Below are 17,772 nucleotides of genomic sequence, written 5' to 3'. Positions count from 1 at the left end.
CCTTACTCACCTCATTTTGTTTACCCCAGTCCTCAACAGTCCAATCCCTGTACCTTTTGCAGAATATCAGTCTGTCCCTGACATTTTTCCTGGAGAGAAGGTGCTTCTTTGCTGCCTTTCTTGACACCAGGCCATCCTCAGTCTTCGCCTCACTGTGCGTGCAGATGCACTCACACCTGCCTGCTACCATTCCTGAGCAAACTCGGTACTGGTGGTGCCCTGATCCCGCAGCTGAATCAACGTTAGGAGACGGTACTGGCGGTTTCTGGACTTTCTTGGGCGCCCTGAAGCCTTCCTCACAACAATTGAACCTCTCTCCTTGATTTTCTTGATGATCCGATAAATGGTTGATTTAGGTGCAATCGTACTGGCAGCAATATCCTTGCCTGTGAAGCCCTTTTCGTGCAAAGCAATGATGACGGCATGTGTTTCCTTGTAGGTAACCATGGTTGACAGAGGAAGAACAATGATTCCAAGCACTACCCTCCTTTTGAAGCTTCCAGTCTGTTATTCGAACTCAATCAGCATGACAGAGTGATCTCCAGCCTTGTCCTCATCAACACTCACACCTGTGTTAACGAGAGAATCACTAACATGATGTCAGCTGGTTCTTTGTGGCAGGGCTGAAATGCAGTGGAAATGTTTTTTGGGGGGATTCAGTTCATTTGCATGGCAAAGAGGGACTTTGCAATTCATCTGATCACTCTTCATAACATTCTGGAGTATATGCAAATTGCCATCATACAAACTGAGGCAGCAGACTTTGCGAAAATTAATATTTGTGTCATTCAAGAGTCGGCTTTCTATTCCGTAACAAAGCCTCCTTCACTCACGCTGCCAAGCTTACCCTAGTAAAACTAACTATCCTACCGATCCTCGACTTCGGCGATGTCATCTACAAAATTGCTTCCAACACTCTTCTCAGCAAACTGGATGCAGTTTATCACAGTGCCATCCGTTTTGTCACTAAAGCACCTTATACTACCCACCACTGCGACTTGTATGCTCTAGTCGGCTGGCCCTCGCTACATATTCGTCGCAAGACCCACTGGCTCCAGGTCGTCTACAAGGCCATGCTAGGTAAAGCTCCGCCTTATCTCAGTTCACTGGTCACGATGGCAACACCCATCCGTAGCACGCGCTCCAGCAGGTGTATCTCACTGATCATCCCTAAAGCCAACACCTCATTCGGCCGCCTTTCGTTCCAGTACTCTGCTGCCTGTGACTGGAACGAATTGCAAAAATCGCTGAAGTTGGAGACCTTTATCTCCCTCACCCAACTTCAAACATCAGCTATCTGAGCAGCTAACCGATCGCTGCTGCTGTACATAATCTATTGGTAAATAGCCCACCCATTTTCACCTACCTCATCCCCACAGTTTTTATTTATTTACTTTTCTGCTCTTTTGCACACCAATATCTCTACCTGTACATGATCATTTATCACTCCAGTGTTAATCTGCAATATTGTAATTATTCGCCTACCTCCTCATGCCTTTTGCACACATTGTATATAGACTCCCCTTTTTTTCTACTATGTTATTGTCTGTTCACACTGCTATGCTTTATCTTGGCCAGGTCGCAGTTGTAAATGAGAACTTGTTCTCAACTAGCCTACCTGGTTAAATAAAGGTGAAAAAAAAAACGACAGTAGATATCAAATAACGCTGCAGTTCGCGGTAGAGTAGTCGGAAAAACCATTCACTTCAGGAAAATGGGTGATATAAATGAAGTTTCCTTTCATTTTGTGGTACTGAATTCATAAAAATATTTGCTGCCATTGTAGTAAGGTTGGTAATGCGAGAGGTCTTCGGACGAGGCTATGGACGCTTCCGGGTCCTCGTTGATAGGACAAGAGTGTAATGGAGAAACGGAGTCAATGGGAGAAGCGAGCAGGAATCTAGAACTAGTGACTCTGGTCACATGGAGCATTCCGAATTTCAGCGCAATTCTGACAGAGACCCAGAAAGGAGACCCTTGCCACTCTGATGATGATATCTTGCAACCCTTGGCTGATGAAATAGAAAAGTCCTCCAAAAGCAGTATAAGGGTCAGTGACTTTGCCCCATGTGATCAAATTCAAACAAGCAAATCGGCCACACAGAATAGTATCAGGGTCCGTGAAGTCGGCCCAAGTGAGCAGATCCGAAGCAGCAGACTATCTCCCCTAAAATACATTGTTATGGACAAGTCCCACGATACAGTCAATTCACAAAGCTCTAAGAATAATTTAGAGGGTAGTGGGACACGTACAAGGTACGAAATGGTTGTTAGACCAGTAAAGAGACTTGTTGAAGCCATGAAAATGCTTGTCAGAGAACCTGACATGTCCGAGCCCATAGCAACACTCCTAAATGTCCTGTTGAAAGTATTTGATATCAGTGATACAGAGTATTATGTAGGCTGTGTATTCAGTGTTGCTTTCAAGTCGCAGTTTAGGTTAAGGGACAAAGGGTTAAGGTGATGTGCAAAAGACACGTTATTACTTTGTACAGTTCTATGGATAGCCCATGGCTAAGGTTTACCCTTCAGGTATTTCTTCAACAGGTTTAAAGTGCCGGCCCTAGTAATGTGTCTTTAAGGTCTGTATGGGTTGATGGAAAACAGCAGGGGTGAGCGTAACAAAGTGAAAATGTAAAGTTTTCATCGCCTTCGCACGCAAATGTTGATTTCATAGAACGCCGCAGTTCGCGCTCGAGTAGTAGGTGAAACCATGCAATACAGGAAAAGGGGTGATATCAATGAAGTTTCCTTTCATTTTGTGGTACTGAACTCATAAAAATATTTTCTGCCATTGTAGTAAGGTTGATAATACGAGATGTCTTCGGACTTACCATTTTTGTATTATTTTCTTTGAAAGAACAACTAGTGGGTTTTGAGTGATTCTACCCTATTTGGGAAGTTGGTCTGCCTGCTCCTCAGTCTGATAGATTCTGAGAGCAGGTTCGTGTCTCCTTCCTCTGTATATAAACACTGTAGCGTATAACATATGCGTTTTTGGAAAACTGGTTCATATATCCTGAAGTCAATACCGAATATGACTATGAATATATTTCATTTGCCGTTAATGTATTGAAGACCTATTTCAACAAGTTAACAAAGTTTTTGCTGGCTTAGCTCATCGTTAACATGGCTAGCTAACTTAACTAGCACCGTTGGTCACTGCACTACAATGTCACGCTAGCTATTGCCAGCAGGTGATTTGAAATATTAAGTGAATGTTTATTTTCTTACTACCTTTTAAAAGGGTTGTACTTGTGCTCTGTATTTATGGATTAATATCACTTCACATTGAGAGTATGTATCACTACTGTTGCTCCTATCTAAAAAATATATTGTGGGCTACCTAACCAGTGAACGTGTGGCTGTGACCGTCCTGTCAATGCCTGTCATCACTGTTTGATAACTTTTACTTACTAAAAACCTAGTCAACCTGAAGTGCGGGTGTCTGTGCGCTTTTCTTCTGAGAGGCTATGTAAAGTTGGTTACATCAGCAAGGGACACACTTTGTATGTGGACAATTGGTACAGAAGTCCCACACTCTTCCAGCATCTGCTCTCCAACAGCACAGGGGCCTGTAGCACAGTCAGGTTAAACAGGAAGGAGATGCCGGCATTCGGATGCAGGAAGATAAAGAGAGGGGAGGTGGAGTTCAAGGAGAACGGTCAACAGCTGGCAGTAAAGTGGCATGACAAACGAGACGTCCATGTCCTCTCCACTGTCAATACAGCAACCATGTCGGCCACAGGGAAGGTGGACCAACTGAAGGGAGAGAGAAAAATCAAACCAGACTAACTAACTGGTGAGATTACTGAACAAGGTATTTTTTTTGTAATTGTAAGTACAGTTCACATACAAATCACAGAGTTCCATTATGCAATAATAGTGACAATATTTCACCCAAATACCCACTGCCTCATCATCCTCATCCTCCCTACTTCCGCATAGATAAAGTAATTACCTACCAAAAGTACTGAGAGAACCTTATGAGGGAACTGCTGGAGGAGCACCACACCCATCAGCGCCCATCCACTGGGGGTCGTCCTGCTGCGGACAATCCCCTAAGCCTCACTGCACGGCATTTTCTCTGCAAAGTCCCTCAAACTGCTGCTCAAGGTAGTCGCACACAGAGGCACTGCAAAGTTTGCCTGTTTGGCACCAGGAGAAGAAAGCAGAGGAAGTTGTCAAAATACATGTGTTTAGCTTGTGATACACCCCTATGTATTTCACCATGCTTTGGGGAGTATCATATGTTCAAGCAATATTGCGCACAACTGCAGCAATTAGTGACTTGACTGACAGACCTGACAGGTGACTTTCCTTCCATGATACTAGTTGTTGTTCAATCACTGCATGAATATTAAATACGGGTTATGCATATTCAGTTTTTTTTTCCTAAAACTTGTTCAACCAACCACCACCATTACTGCAATAAAATTGACGACTTACATATTTGCCTATGTTTTCTTGCTGTGTTTTCATCCAGTAAAACTGTTAAGGAGTGTACGGTAGCATACAAAAGCTGGCCTCAATCTGCAGCTCAAAAGATGTCCAGTTCTAGTTATGATATTAGCAAATACTGTTTGTGGTTTCTGAAAGTACAGAATAGAGGTATTCTAATGAATAATAATTCAATATAAGGATATAGCAATAAAACAATATTACAAAGTAACATAAACACTGCTAAAAAAATGTATATTGCATTGACAAAATCACAAATCTGAGTTATAACAGTAAGAAATGGTAACTTTTGAGCTCCACAAGGGGGCAGGGCAGAACAGAGCTATGCTAATAGGCCAACTGAAAACAAACCATGGTCATATTTTATTTAACTAGGCAAGTCATTTAACAATAAATTATTATTTACAATGACAGCCTACACCAGCCAAACTACGAAGATGCTAGGCCAATTGTGCGCCGCCCTATGGGACTTCCAATCATGGCCCGGTTGTGATATAGCCTGGATTTGAACCAGGGTGTCTGTAGGTATGCCTCGAGTACTGAGATGCAGTTCCGTAGACCGCTGTGCCACTTAGGAGTCATAAGGACAGGGAAGCTTCAAATTCAACAAGCTAATACTTCTCTGATGCAATTAGCATTGTTTTACAGAGCTAAAAGAATTATGTAGCTAGCTACATAAGCACGATTGAATAACACCATAAAGGTTATGAAATGAGTAACGTTACATCACGTGTCTGCAGTTATAAGGAGTATACACACAAATATATTATGCTCCATACAGTAAGCTATAGTAGAAACGACATACAGAAAGTATTATAACGTAATAAGGCACTTTGATAGAAACGCACACATTTCCAAAGGTATTTTGAGTAAGGAAAACAACAATGACTGTGATGCGGGCAACATACGGAAAATGCGCAAATGTCTGCAGACTTGAACTGCACAAACAATTGGGAAGTGCTTGGGGTATTTTGTCCGGGTCAGAAATGTTTAAAAAAAAAAAATTATCCGCAAAAGTAAAAAGGACTAAATTTTATGTGAACGAATGAGGTGGAACACACCTCAATTCAAACTGTTCTTATAAAATAAAACTAGCCAAAAAATAATTTGAAATTGAAACAGCCTATAAATAAAAACAGGCTGCGTGCCTTGTTTTGAGGGCAGTGCGAATTAAATGTACTGTTGCGTAACAATCACATTCTGGAATGGAGAGAACATTCTAACATCACGTGCATAAAAAAACACATGCTGGGGCGACTGCTAGAGATATTTGGAACTCAACATTCTCAAAGCTGCGGGGCCAGATGGATTACCAGGACGTGTACTCAAAGCATGCGTGGACCAACTGGAAACTGTCTTCACTGACATTTTCAACCTCTTCCCGGCCGAGTCTAATACCTACATGTTTCAAACAGACCACCATAGTCCCTGTGCCCAAGATAGCGAAGGTAACCTGACTAAATGATTACAACCTCGTAGCACTCACGTTGGTCGCCATGAAGTACTTTGAAAGGCTGGTCATGGCTCACATTTACACCATCATGCCAGAAACCCTAGACACACTTAAATTTGCATACCACCCCGCACAGATCCACAGATGATGCAATCTCAATTGCACTCCACACTGCCCTTTACCACCTGAACAAAAGGAAAACCTACATGAGAATTCATTGACTACAGCTCAGTGTTTAACACCATAGTGCACTCAAAGCTCATCACTAAGCCTAGGATCCTGGGACAAAACACCTCCCTCTGCAACCGGATCCTGGACTTCCTGACAGGCCTCTCCTTCAACAACCTCTACTTCAATGTGAGCTGATCGTGGACTATAGGAAAAGGTTGGCCGAACAGTCCCACATTAACATCGACAGGGCTGAAATGGAGCGGATTGAGAGTTTCATATTCCTTGGTGTCCACATCACCAACGAACTTTCATGGTCCAGACACACCAAGACAGTTGTGAAGAGGGAACGACAACACCTTTCCCCCTCAGGAGACTGAAAATATTTGGCATGGGTCCCCAGATCTTCAAAAGTTTCTACAGCTGCACCATCGATAGCATCCTGACCTGTTGCATCAGCGCCTGGTATGGCGACTGCTCAGCATCTGACCCTAAGGCACTACAGAGGTCAGCTCCAAGTCTAGGACCAAAAGGCTCCTTAAAAGCTACCACCAAGCCATAAGACTGCTGAACAACTAAACTAATCAAATGGCCACCCAGACTATTTGTACTGCTGCTCCTCTGTTTATTATCTATGCAGTCACTTCACAAATGACCTCAATTAACCTGTACCCCTGCACATGGACTCGGTACTCAATTAACCTGTACCCCACTGTATATAGCCTCGTTATGGTTATGTACATTTATTGTGTTACTTTTTGATTGATTAGATTTTTTTGTGTAGTTTATTTAGTAAATATTTTATTAACTCTATTTCTTGAACTGCATTGTTGGTTAAGGGCTTGTAAGTAAGCATTTCACGGTAAGGTCTAACCTGTTGTATTCAGTGCATGTGACAAATACAATTTGATTTGATTTGACACAAACCGATGCACCTGGCACCTACTACCATATCCCGTTCAAAGGCACTTAACTCATTTGTCTTGCCCGTTCACCCACCCACATCCATGTCTCAAGGCTAAAAAATTATTCTTATCCTGTCTCCTTCAACTTCATCCACACTGATTGAAGTGGATTTACCAAGTGACATCAATAGAAACCCAGATCTTTCACACCACCACCAGTTAGTTACTGCTTCCATAATTTTGGTTGTTCAAATAACAAAAATATTTCTGGCATACCCCCGAAACTACAGTATAGCACTACCACCAGTGCTAAGATTTACAATTGCATTGGGTTTGTTAAAATAAAGCCCTTCATGTCAAGCAGTGTGCATTTTGGCTGTATTTTGACAAAAATACATTTTAGTTTTTGTCATATTTTAGTAATTTCATCTTTCTTAGTTCATATCAGTAAACTAAAACTATTTTAGTGTAGGTTTTAGTCACAAGTCATTTTAGTAACTGTATTTCTTCCCATTAAATACTTAATATTTACCTTTAACTTACACCATCTGCACTGTCATGACATGGCCCTTTCTGGGTGTAGATCATGGCTTCCCCATCTCACAAACTGCTACACCCAGGTTCTGTTATCTCAGGTCATAGATTCCTGGTGGAGACTCTCCCCCTGGCATGCAGAAAGAGAGAATACAGAGAGAGAACAAGGGATTTCACTTGGCCAAACTCCTAAATCCCCAAAATAGGAGTTTTAAACAGTATGTCCACCTTTGAGAGTGTGGGAATGGTCCATGGACACTTAAGGGACAGTTATGTTGAGTATGTTTCATTTTGTGACCTCACGAAGGACAGGAAACACACATAGTAACTATATCTCTGAATGTGTACATTTCTCAATTATGGGGTTTGCATCTAATTCTTGTATAAAATGAGTAAAGATAAAACTATTTGTGAAAATATTTAATGTGAAACCTTTCATGTGAGAGAATTGTACTCCCTTTAAAGTTTAACTAAGTCATTGGCCCACCTCCGTGCGCACAGACATGATCAGGCTTCATGGAACCACCCTCTTCTACTGTTACGAATAAAAGCCCCTCCTAAGAAAATCCTCTTCAGACTAAGCAAACCCACAGCGTGAGCTGTGATTGTGAATAGTTAAGACCACGCATACCTCTGTGTAAGCTGAGGTGGCACAGGTTTGAGTACTAAAAAGTACTCAAAACTAGAAAACTATGCCACGTATAGTACCAAAACTAGAAAACTATACCACTGGAAATTGTTAAACTCTGAGACTATCGATCCCTACAGAATAAGAGCAAATCTTAGATACAAATTAGAAGTCTGCAGCTAGAAATTATGTAAACCTGGGATGTGAATACCGACAACCACCGAAACACCTATGCTATGAGAATATTGCTGAATGGGACTCTGAGGTATCCATTCTAAACACGACAGACTGATCTTCAGGGAAACAGAAAGAAAGAGAGAGAGAGACTAGGATGATCTCTCCAGCAGACGGACCGGATTCCAACAGAGAAGACAACAATGACATACACCGTAAATATGTACTTGCAATTATTCTCGAATGAGTGGCCGCTCATGTGCGAAGGATTAGCATTTCAATGTATATAATTATAGATTGTAATGAATCCATTTTATCTTTCCCGCTTTCTCAGTCCACACCCCATTCCCCTTGTTCACCAAGCCGTCATATTGGTTTAGCCACTAGGGAATCTTCCCTATCATTGTTAGTAACCAATATCTACTGTTTGTTTGTTTGTTTATGCATTTCTGTGATTATTTAGTTAGTAGATAAATTATTAAGCCAATTGGTGTATGGATGATTCATAGCTTAGGCTGGGTTCCTGCAGATAACCAATAATTCTACATTGTTTGAAATGAGACTGATGTAAGGTAAATAATAATTCATTAAAAAAGTACTAATTTGCCAGATATTAAAATATCTGAAGAGTTATATTCTGAGAATTATCAATGCCATGATGGAGTCATTTTGCCAGGACATTGGATGTATATAGAATACAGTCCATTTAGATGATTTTGGTGTGAGAACTATATTTTGTATATATTTTGTTTACGCTTTCATTCAAATCAAATCAAATTTTTATTTGTCACATACACATGGTTAGCAGATGTTAATGCGAGTGTAGCGAAATGCTTGTGCTTCCAGTTCCGACAATGCAGTAATAACCAACAAGTAATCTAACTAACAATTCCAAAACTAATTTCTTATACACAGTGTAAGGGGATAAAGAATATGTACATAAAGATATGAATGAGTGATGGTGCAGAGCAGCATAGGCAAGATACAGTAGATGGTATCGAGTACAGTATATACATATGAGATGAGTATGTAAACAAAGTGGCATAGTTAAAGTGGCTAGTGATACATGTATTACATAAGGATGCAGTAGATGATAGAGTGCAGTAGATGATAGAGTACAGTATATACTTATATATATGAGATGAATAATGTAGGGTATGTAAACATTATATTAGGTAGCATTGTTTAAAGTGGCTAGTGATATATTTTACATCCTTTCCCATCAATTCCCATTATTGAAGTGGCTGGAGTTGAGTCAGTGTGTTGGCAGCAGCCACTCAATGTTAGTGGTTGCTGTTCAACAGTCTGATGGCCTTGAGATAGAAGCTGTTTTTTAGTCTCTCGGTCCCAGCTTTGATGCACCTGTACTGACCTCGCCTTTTGGATGATAGCGGGGTGAACAGGCAGTGGCTCGGGTGGGTGTTGTCCTTGATGATCTTTATGGCCTTCCTGTAACATCGGGTGGTGTAGGTGTCCTGGAGGGCAGGTAGTTTGCCTCCGGTGATACGTTGTGCAGACCTCACTACCCTCTGGAGAGCCTTACGGTTGTGGGCGGAGCAGTTGCCGTACCAGGTGGTGATACAGCCCGCCAGGATGCTCTCGATTGTGCATCTGTAGAAGTTTGTGAGTGCTCTTGGTGACAAGCCGAATTTCTTCAGCCTCCTGAGGTTGTAGAGGTGCTGCTGCGCCTTCTTCACGATGCTGTCTGTGTGAGTGGACCAATTCAGTTTGTCTGTGATGTGTATGCCGAGGAACTTAAAACTTACTACCCTCTCCACTACTGTTCCATCGATGTGGATAGGGGGGTGTTCCCTCTGCTGTTTCCTGAAGTCCACAATCATCTCCTTAGTTTTGTTGACGTTGAGTGTGAGGTTATTGTCCTGACACCACACTCCGAGGGCCCTCACCTCCTCCCTCCTTTTCGGTTTAGTTACCTTGACACTTAAGAAATGATAGAGCCATAAACAAAGTCCCCATACAACCATCACTTAGTGCCACAATGCCACTCATTGGGGAATTAATGTAATTATATATTTCATGAGTGTGTGCGTTAACATCTGCCTAAGTTACTGCCCAGATCTTGTCCTTTGACAGCTCTTTGGTCTTGGCCATAGTGGAGTTTGGAGTGTGACTGTTTGAGGTTGTGGACAGGTGTCTTTGAAACTGATAACAAGTTCAAACAGGTGCCATTAATACAGGTAACGAGTGGAGGACAGAGGAGGCTCTTAAAGAAGAAGTTACAGGTCTGTGAGAGCCAGAAATCTTGCTTGTTTGTAGGTGACCAAATACTTACTTTCCAATGCAAATAAATTCATTAAAAATCCTACAATGTGATTTTCTGGATTTGTTTTTCTCATTTTGTCTGTCATAGTTGATGTGTACCTATGATGAAAATTACAGGCCTCTCATCTTTTTAAGTGGGAGAACTTGCACAATTGGTGGCTGACTAAATACTTTTTTGTCCCACTGTATCTGTGACACTGGGTGATTCTGTAGCAGCTGATGTTGTGACTTCCTTCGGTACTGTGTGTTCGGTGCTGTGTGCTTCTGTTCTGTATGTGTCTCCTCGATGCAACTTGTATTATAAAATTGGTTGTTTAGATCCTGGATGCTGATTGGATGAGAAGTGTTCCAAACCATGCTGTATTGGCCCTCCATTGGCCCACTATACCTGCTAAAAGTTTAATCTACAGTACATCATCACTGCGACACACACTATCTCAACTAGCACATCATTTCCCCTTGCTTCTAGTATAGAATTTAGTTTGGGGCAGCGGGAGTTAGTATAAGCCTCGCTGTCTGCCTGACCGACCTCAGAAGATTTGTTGGGTCAGAGCTATTAGCGTAATGGAAAAATAGAGAGTGAACAAATGTTAAAACCTCGACAGGATTGGTGTCCCCCCTAAATGTTAATTTACAAATGTTAGTGATAAGTTGGAAGTTGGAATGATTACATCCGGGAATGCGAGAAGTTATATGACGTTTTGTTTGTTGCTTTGGCCAAACGAAGTGATGTTAATTAGAATATGGGAGATACTGGGAGTTGGCACACTTGGAATAATAAAAGCTGGGTTGAAAAAAATTATGGATAACTTCACCAAGCTCAAATGGATATTCAATGTTAGCTTTATTTATTTGTACTCATATACCAATAGGTGTCATTCTTTGTGAAGCATTGGAAAACCTCCCTGGTCTTTGTGGTTGAATCTGTGTTTAAAATTCACTGCTCGACTGAGGGAATTTACAGATAGTTGTATGTGTGGAGTCCAGAGATGAGGTAGCCAAAAATCATGTTAACCCTTGTGTACTCCTAACATTCTGTATACTCCCCTTGTCCTAAGGGTCAAAAATGGCCCGCCTTCACTAAACCCCTAAAATAAAGCAGCTTAAATGAATTTTAAACCCCAAATCTATTTAGCATGAAGAAACAACCTGTCATTCATCACAAACTCTGTGAATTTCTTGGTTTTCCCTCTTCACAATGCAGAAAGACTGGATTTAATCAGTGGACACCACTCGTTTTTGTTACAACACACCTGTCATAATTGTTTTCTTTACTAAAGTAGGGGTTTATTATTATTATTAGTATTGCTAAAGTTACTGCATAGGTGTTAACATAATTATTTTCACAACGCTTATCAGGCATCCAGGTAGGGTTGATCTTGTTCCATATCACAGAGGCATCCTGCAGCTGTAAGTTCCAATCACCTTGTCCAGGTTGTCCATGCTTTCTTTGTTGTGGTTACAGTCCAGGATGATGGCTGGCTTCCTGTCCTCACGATCACTGATCTCAGCTGTTTTGTGCAGTGTGCTCAGGAGGACCACATTCTTGTTTCTCTTTGGGAGGTAAGAAACTAGAGTGGTGGTGGGGGTGAAGGCAAACTTTGATGAGAAGGCCTCTCTCCCCCTTGTTACGAGAAGTGCGGGGTGGAGCTCAGGCTTGTTCTTTTTAACTGTGCGAACAATGGGGATCTTCCTTTTTAGGAGTTCAATCAGTAGCACACATAATCTCAATTTCTCATTGTGTGTGTGTGTTGTGATTTTTGTGGTGTGTAAATGATTTTATAACTGCCAGGTCAAAAATGACGCTAAGACAATCTTTGTACCCTGGTGGTGTACAGCTTTCATGGAAATATGAACAAAGGAGAACATTTTTCTAATGTTGGGGTCACTCTTGGTAAAGTCGTCAAATTTCAAGTTGAAAAATATAATTTAAGGGGTTTTCTCTGCTGTTACACATAGTGGCGGGTCATTTTTTACCCTTAAAACAAACCAATGGTTAAACACTGTTATTGCACGCAGAGTCCATGCCACTTATTATGAAACTTGTTAAGCACATTTTGACTCCGGAACTTATTTAGGCTTTTATAAAAAAGGGGTTGAATACTTGTTGAATATCTATTGACAGAAGATATTTCAGCTTTTATATTTTTTATTAATTTGAAAAAATATTCAAAAAAATTTAATTCCACATTTTGGGGTTTTGTGTGTAGGCCAGTAACACAAAATCGAAATGTAATAAATGTTTAATTCAGGCTGTAACACAACAACATTTAGAAAAAGTCAAGGGGTGGGAATACTTTCTGAAGGCACTGTATATTTCAGCATTTGAGTCAAGAGCATCTTTATGTTCCTGCAAGGAAATGGAGGCATCTCGATGGATTGCTTCATTGACAGAAGCGATAGAAGATCCAAAGCGTTAAGGAAGGACAGCATCATATGACATAGAGAGAGTTCATGAAAGAACTCAGATGTGTACAAGATAGAGTAATGCTACATTATAATTATTTTCGCCTTTATGGCCTATTAATTGCCATTACCTCCCTACTCTTCTACATTTGCACACGCTGTACATGGATTGCTTCTGTTGTGTTATTGACTGTACATTTGTTTATGTGTAACTCTGTGTTGCTATTTTTGTCACACTGCTTTGCTTTATCTTGGCCAGGTCGCAGTTGTAAATGAGAACTTGTTCTCATCTGGCCTACCTGGTTAAATAAAGTGAAATAAAAAACAAAATAAAATAGTTAAAAGTAGTTAAGGCTTCATTGATTTGAGAAGGGAGGGTAAAGAGTGCACCATCCTTATTTTTCATCATATATTAATTGCTGCCCAGTGTTCCGACTGCTTTAGTCTCCGTGCCAACAGTCTACCAGGTCTCTGCATTTCTTGCCTTGTTCTCAAGTGGAAAAATACTTCCTCAGAACTTGTAACACTTTTGTATTCGGCTTTCATGATGGCTAAATTCCTCTGCCTGTCATCCGTTTAATCACCTTTCATCATTATCTCTGCCAGACACCAGACACCCCAATCTTCACATGAAGCTTTCACTTGATCGCAATCAAAACACCTTTAGGTTTGTTAGCAGCACATGAATAGCGTATAACCTTATCATGTTCATTTTGAAATAGATTAATATCTGATGTCATTAAGTATGTCTTGAATGGTGAGCTAAAGAAATGCATGTCTAAGTAGCTCCAAACATTGTATTATATTTACTAGCGAGTCAAAGCCCCGCACGTTTAAAGTTGTTTCGTTTAGACTGAACATCTAATAGTTTGAGATAAAATGTAGTCAGTCAGTATAGATTGTAAGTAGGACATATAGAAAATAAAGTAATTATGAAATAAAAATAAGAACAACAAAGAGTGAGCCACTGTGGTGGTGTTGCTTCAGGTTTAGAGTAGATACATACACACAGTCATACATGGACCAAAAAAAATCAGACTTACGATGTGCCTGCGTACGGTCGTAACCTTTGGAGAGGAGTGACCCTTTGCACAAGGATGGATGGGTACAATATCTAGTCCTGGTTGATGGACCTCGGATACTTCCCCCCAATACACATCCCCAATGGAGAACCTTCACCCCAGACACCTCTGTATAGTCAGTCGGTTGTGATATGACATGCCACCAAGAAAATATTATGCCCCCTCTCTACCTCCTCTCTGACCCCATGTTTCATAAATTCAAGCTAATATAAGGTGGCAAAGGCTATGCTACATTGTAAAGCACTAGATGAAATTCCTGCTATATCACTGCAACATAATTTCCAGGTGAACAAAAAGAGGAGCAGTAGTTGATAAAAACCAATCAAAGACAAATGCAGTTTAATACAATAATTCAGGGAGACATCTCTGGAACCAGAAGCATAGAAAATATCTAACGGGCCTCTTGTTGACTGGCCCTTTTAAGGCATTACGAAATGCTCTGTAAACATCCATCCGAGAGGCTTGTGCAAAGTCACAACAAAAGACAGTGTTTTTGCCAGCTGCCACAGTGTTGATAATGCCATCAATACAATAATAATCCGTGTGTTCTCGGTCCTTACACCTTCAGTAGCTCTGGCGTCAAACAATATCAAATTATATGAGTATAAGCCATAGCATTCAGTATCATCAAACCGTACATAAATGAGTGTCACAAATAGAACACTGGAAATCATGTGTATTACAGAAAGGGAAAACATAAATATTATTATGATATAGGGGATAGTTTAGTGTGAGGCACATATATATTTTTGTTCAGTATAGATGGACAACATACTACACTTCCACACCTCATCCCCAGGTGGCAGCACCAGCCGGGTCAGGGGGTTAGCTCTCCCAGGAAGCCTTGATAATTACTTAGGTATAGGCGATCAGGATTTATTGACGCAACTATATTGGCATTATCCATGGAAACGAGGCTTGAGTCTGAAAGGAACAGAAAATGGAAAAGGGTTAAATCAACGAATGGAACGAAATGAGCAAAAGTTGTAGTGGAAGACAAGGATCTGTCCAATAATGCATTTCTTGTTGGACTGTGTTTTCTGGACAAGGAGGCTCATTTGGAAAATCCATGTGTACTATTGAAGATGGTGAAGAAAGCAGTGGGAAAGATGGATTAAATCAAGGTGACTAGAAGAGGCCTTGTTTTGGTTAATTGTGTTGATGAAGAACAGAAGAAATGTGCATTGGATCTGGCAAAATTGCCCACATCAGAAGAAACATGTCTTATACATAAAGTGTTGTTAGATCTAGATGTCGAGTACCTTATTCAGAAGATCCCAGGAGTCGTCATTACACGTCGCCTGACCGATATGGTACATAGATAGAAGGAGAAAAGCCTATTGATACTATTGTTGTTTGAGGAGACTCTACCTGCACATGTGAAGCTTGTATATGTGAGGTATGCGGTGAAAAGCATTTCTGTCCACACCACTACAGTGTGGGATTTGCAAAAGATATGCCCACATGTCGTATGTTATTGAAGAATCTGTGAACGAAAAATGTTCCATGCGCAGTAAGGATAATACTCCAGACTTTTTTGAGTGCCTTGGTAGGGTGAAAGGGGCCGAGGTGTCAAGGATGAGGGCTGTACAGCAGATATCCTATGTGGAGGCAGTGAAGAGAGTCGAAGGGGCAAGAGGCCACAGTGCTGAAGAAGATACAGTATGGTGATGGGTGCACCGCAACCAGTTGCAAATGTTTTAAGTCAATCAAGTGATCTGGATACACTCATTGTGAAGAAAGTGGATTTTGTAGCATTTATAGCCACAGTTACTAATTGTACTGCACAAGTGTCTTAGAAATCCATTAAGCTGGACATAATTATAACTGCAGCTGAGAAGTTTTTGGGGCACCCAATGCTTCACGGAAGAAGCACTTGTCAGCAAGAAGATTTCCCACCCTCACAAAATCTTTCTGAGCCTGATTAGAATGTTTGATTTTAACAGAAGAGCATTTATTATTATTATTATTTATTTTCCCCTGTTTTTTCCCCAATTTCATGGTATCCAATTGTTTAGTAGCTACTATCTTGTCTCATCGCTACAACTCCTGTACGGGTTTGGGAGTGACGAAGTTATGCGTCCTCCGATACACAACCCAACCAAGCCGCACTGATTCTTAACACAGCGCACATCCAACCCAGAAGCCAGCCACACCAATGTGTCGGAGGAAACACCGTGCACCTGGCAACCTTGGTTAGCGTGCACTACACCCGGCCCACCACAGGAGTCGCTGTTGCGCGATGAGACAAGGATATCCCTACCGGCCAAACCCTCCCTAACCCGGACAACGCTAGGCCAATTGTGCGTCGCCCCACGGACCTCTCGGTCGCGGCTGGTTACGACAGAGCCTGGGCACAAACCCAGAGTTACTGGTGGCACAGCTGGCGCTGCAGGACAGCGCCCTTAACCACTGTGCCACCCGGGAGGACCCTAGAGCATTTATTTTTGATAGATTGTATGATTATGTTTTACCCCTAATTATTTTGTTTTTGGTATCTTTCTTATCCACCTGCACAGTAGTTGGTGGAACGCACATCCAATTGTTGCTAATGCCATTTAACACAATTTAAGTAAAGGAGTTTTATCACGCCACCAAGCAACTTCATTTTGGACACATGTTTACTGTATAGGGTGTCACACCTTGATCTGTTTCACTTGTCTTTGTGATTGTCTCCACCCCCCCTCCAGGTGTCACCCATCTTCCCCATTATCCCCTGTGTATTTATACCTGTGTTCTCTGTTTGTCTGTTGCCAGTTTGTTTTGTTAATTCAGACCTACCAGCATTTTCCCCTTGCTCCTGTCCTGTCTATAGTGCCTGTTTCCTAGTTTTTCGGGTTTTGACCTTTCTGCCTGCCCTGAGCCTGCCTGCTGTCCTGTACCTTTGCCCCACTATTCTGGATTACCAACCTCTGCCTGCCCTGACCCTGAGCCTATCTACCGTCCTGTACCATTGCCCCACTACTCTGGATTACCAACCTCTGCCTGACCTGAACCTGAGCCTGCCTGCCATCCTGTACCTTTGCCTGCCTGTGTTCGATTTAATAAACTTTTGTTACTTCGACATTGTCTGCACCCGGGTCTTACCTTCAAACCTGATAATACGAACTGGCCATGACTGACCCAGCAGACCCGGGCCAGTAACCCAGCTGCTAGCAGCACCGTCTCATTGGTCACGCCACCTTCTCGGGAGAGGTGAAGAATGTTTTTTACACCGCGTTCTCTGCGAGAGAAGCTGCCCAGAAGCTAATCCAGCTTCGGCAGGACTCCAGCTGTGTGGCAGCCTATGTGGTGGATTTCCACACTTTGGCAGCGGAGAGTGCTTGGAACTAGGAAGCACTGTTCGATATGTTCCTGCACGGTGTCTTTGAAGAGGTAAAGGACGAGCTTTCAGCTTGGAAGTTACCTACGGATCTCAAATCCCTCATTGCTTTGACTTGCCAAATCGATAGACGACTATGGGAACGACAGAGGGAGAGGAAATTTGACTTCGCTAGCATATCCAGGGATTCCACTTTGCTTTTGAGTCATCCTGGATGTCCCCGACAATCCCCTTACCGAGAGAACCCGAGTCTTCCCGACATTTCCTGAGAGTCGCTGAGAGTCACTTCCTGAGCCTATGCAACTAGGTAGAGCTGGGCTGTTGCCAGCGAAACGGCAATACAGGATCAACATGAA

General features: G+C 41.8%; 1 long non-coding RNA gene across 1 annotated transcript; it reads left to right on the top strand.

The window, feature by feature from the left end:
* The first annotated feature begins 2,939 nt into the window (after positions 1-2,939).
* Positions 2,940-4,452, top strand: LOC135551493 (uncharacterized). The gene is made up of 2 exons (XR_010457320.1): positions 2,940-3,820; positions 3,949-4,452. It is a non-coding gene; the product is annotated as an uncharacterized LOC135551493 (long non-coding RNA).
* The last annotated feature ends 13,320 nt before the right edge of the window (positions 4,453-17,772 follow it).

This window comes from Oncorhynchus masou, chromosome 13, assembly GCF_036934945.1.
Source record: "Oncorhynchus masou masou isolate Uvic2021 chromosome 13, UVic_Omas_1.1, whole genome shotgun sequence".
NCBI classification, from domain to species: domain Eukaryota; kingdom Metazoa; phylum Chordata; class Actinopteri; order Salmoniformes; family Salmonidae; genus Oncorhynchus; species Oncorhynchus masou.
Note: the sequence above shows the minus strand (reverse complement) of the source record. Positions and strands in the feature narration are given on the sequence as shown.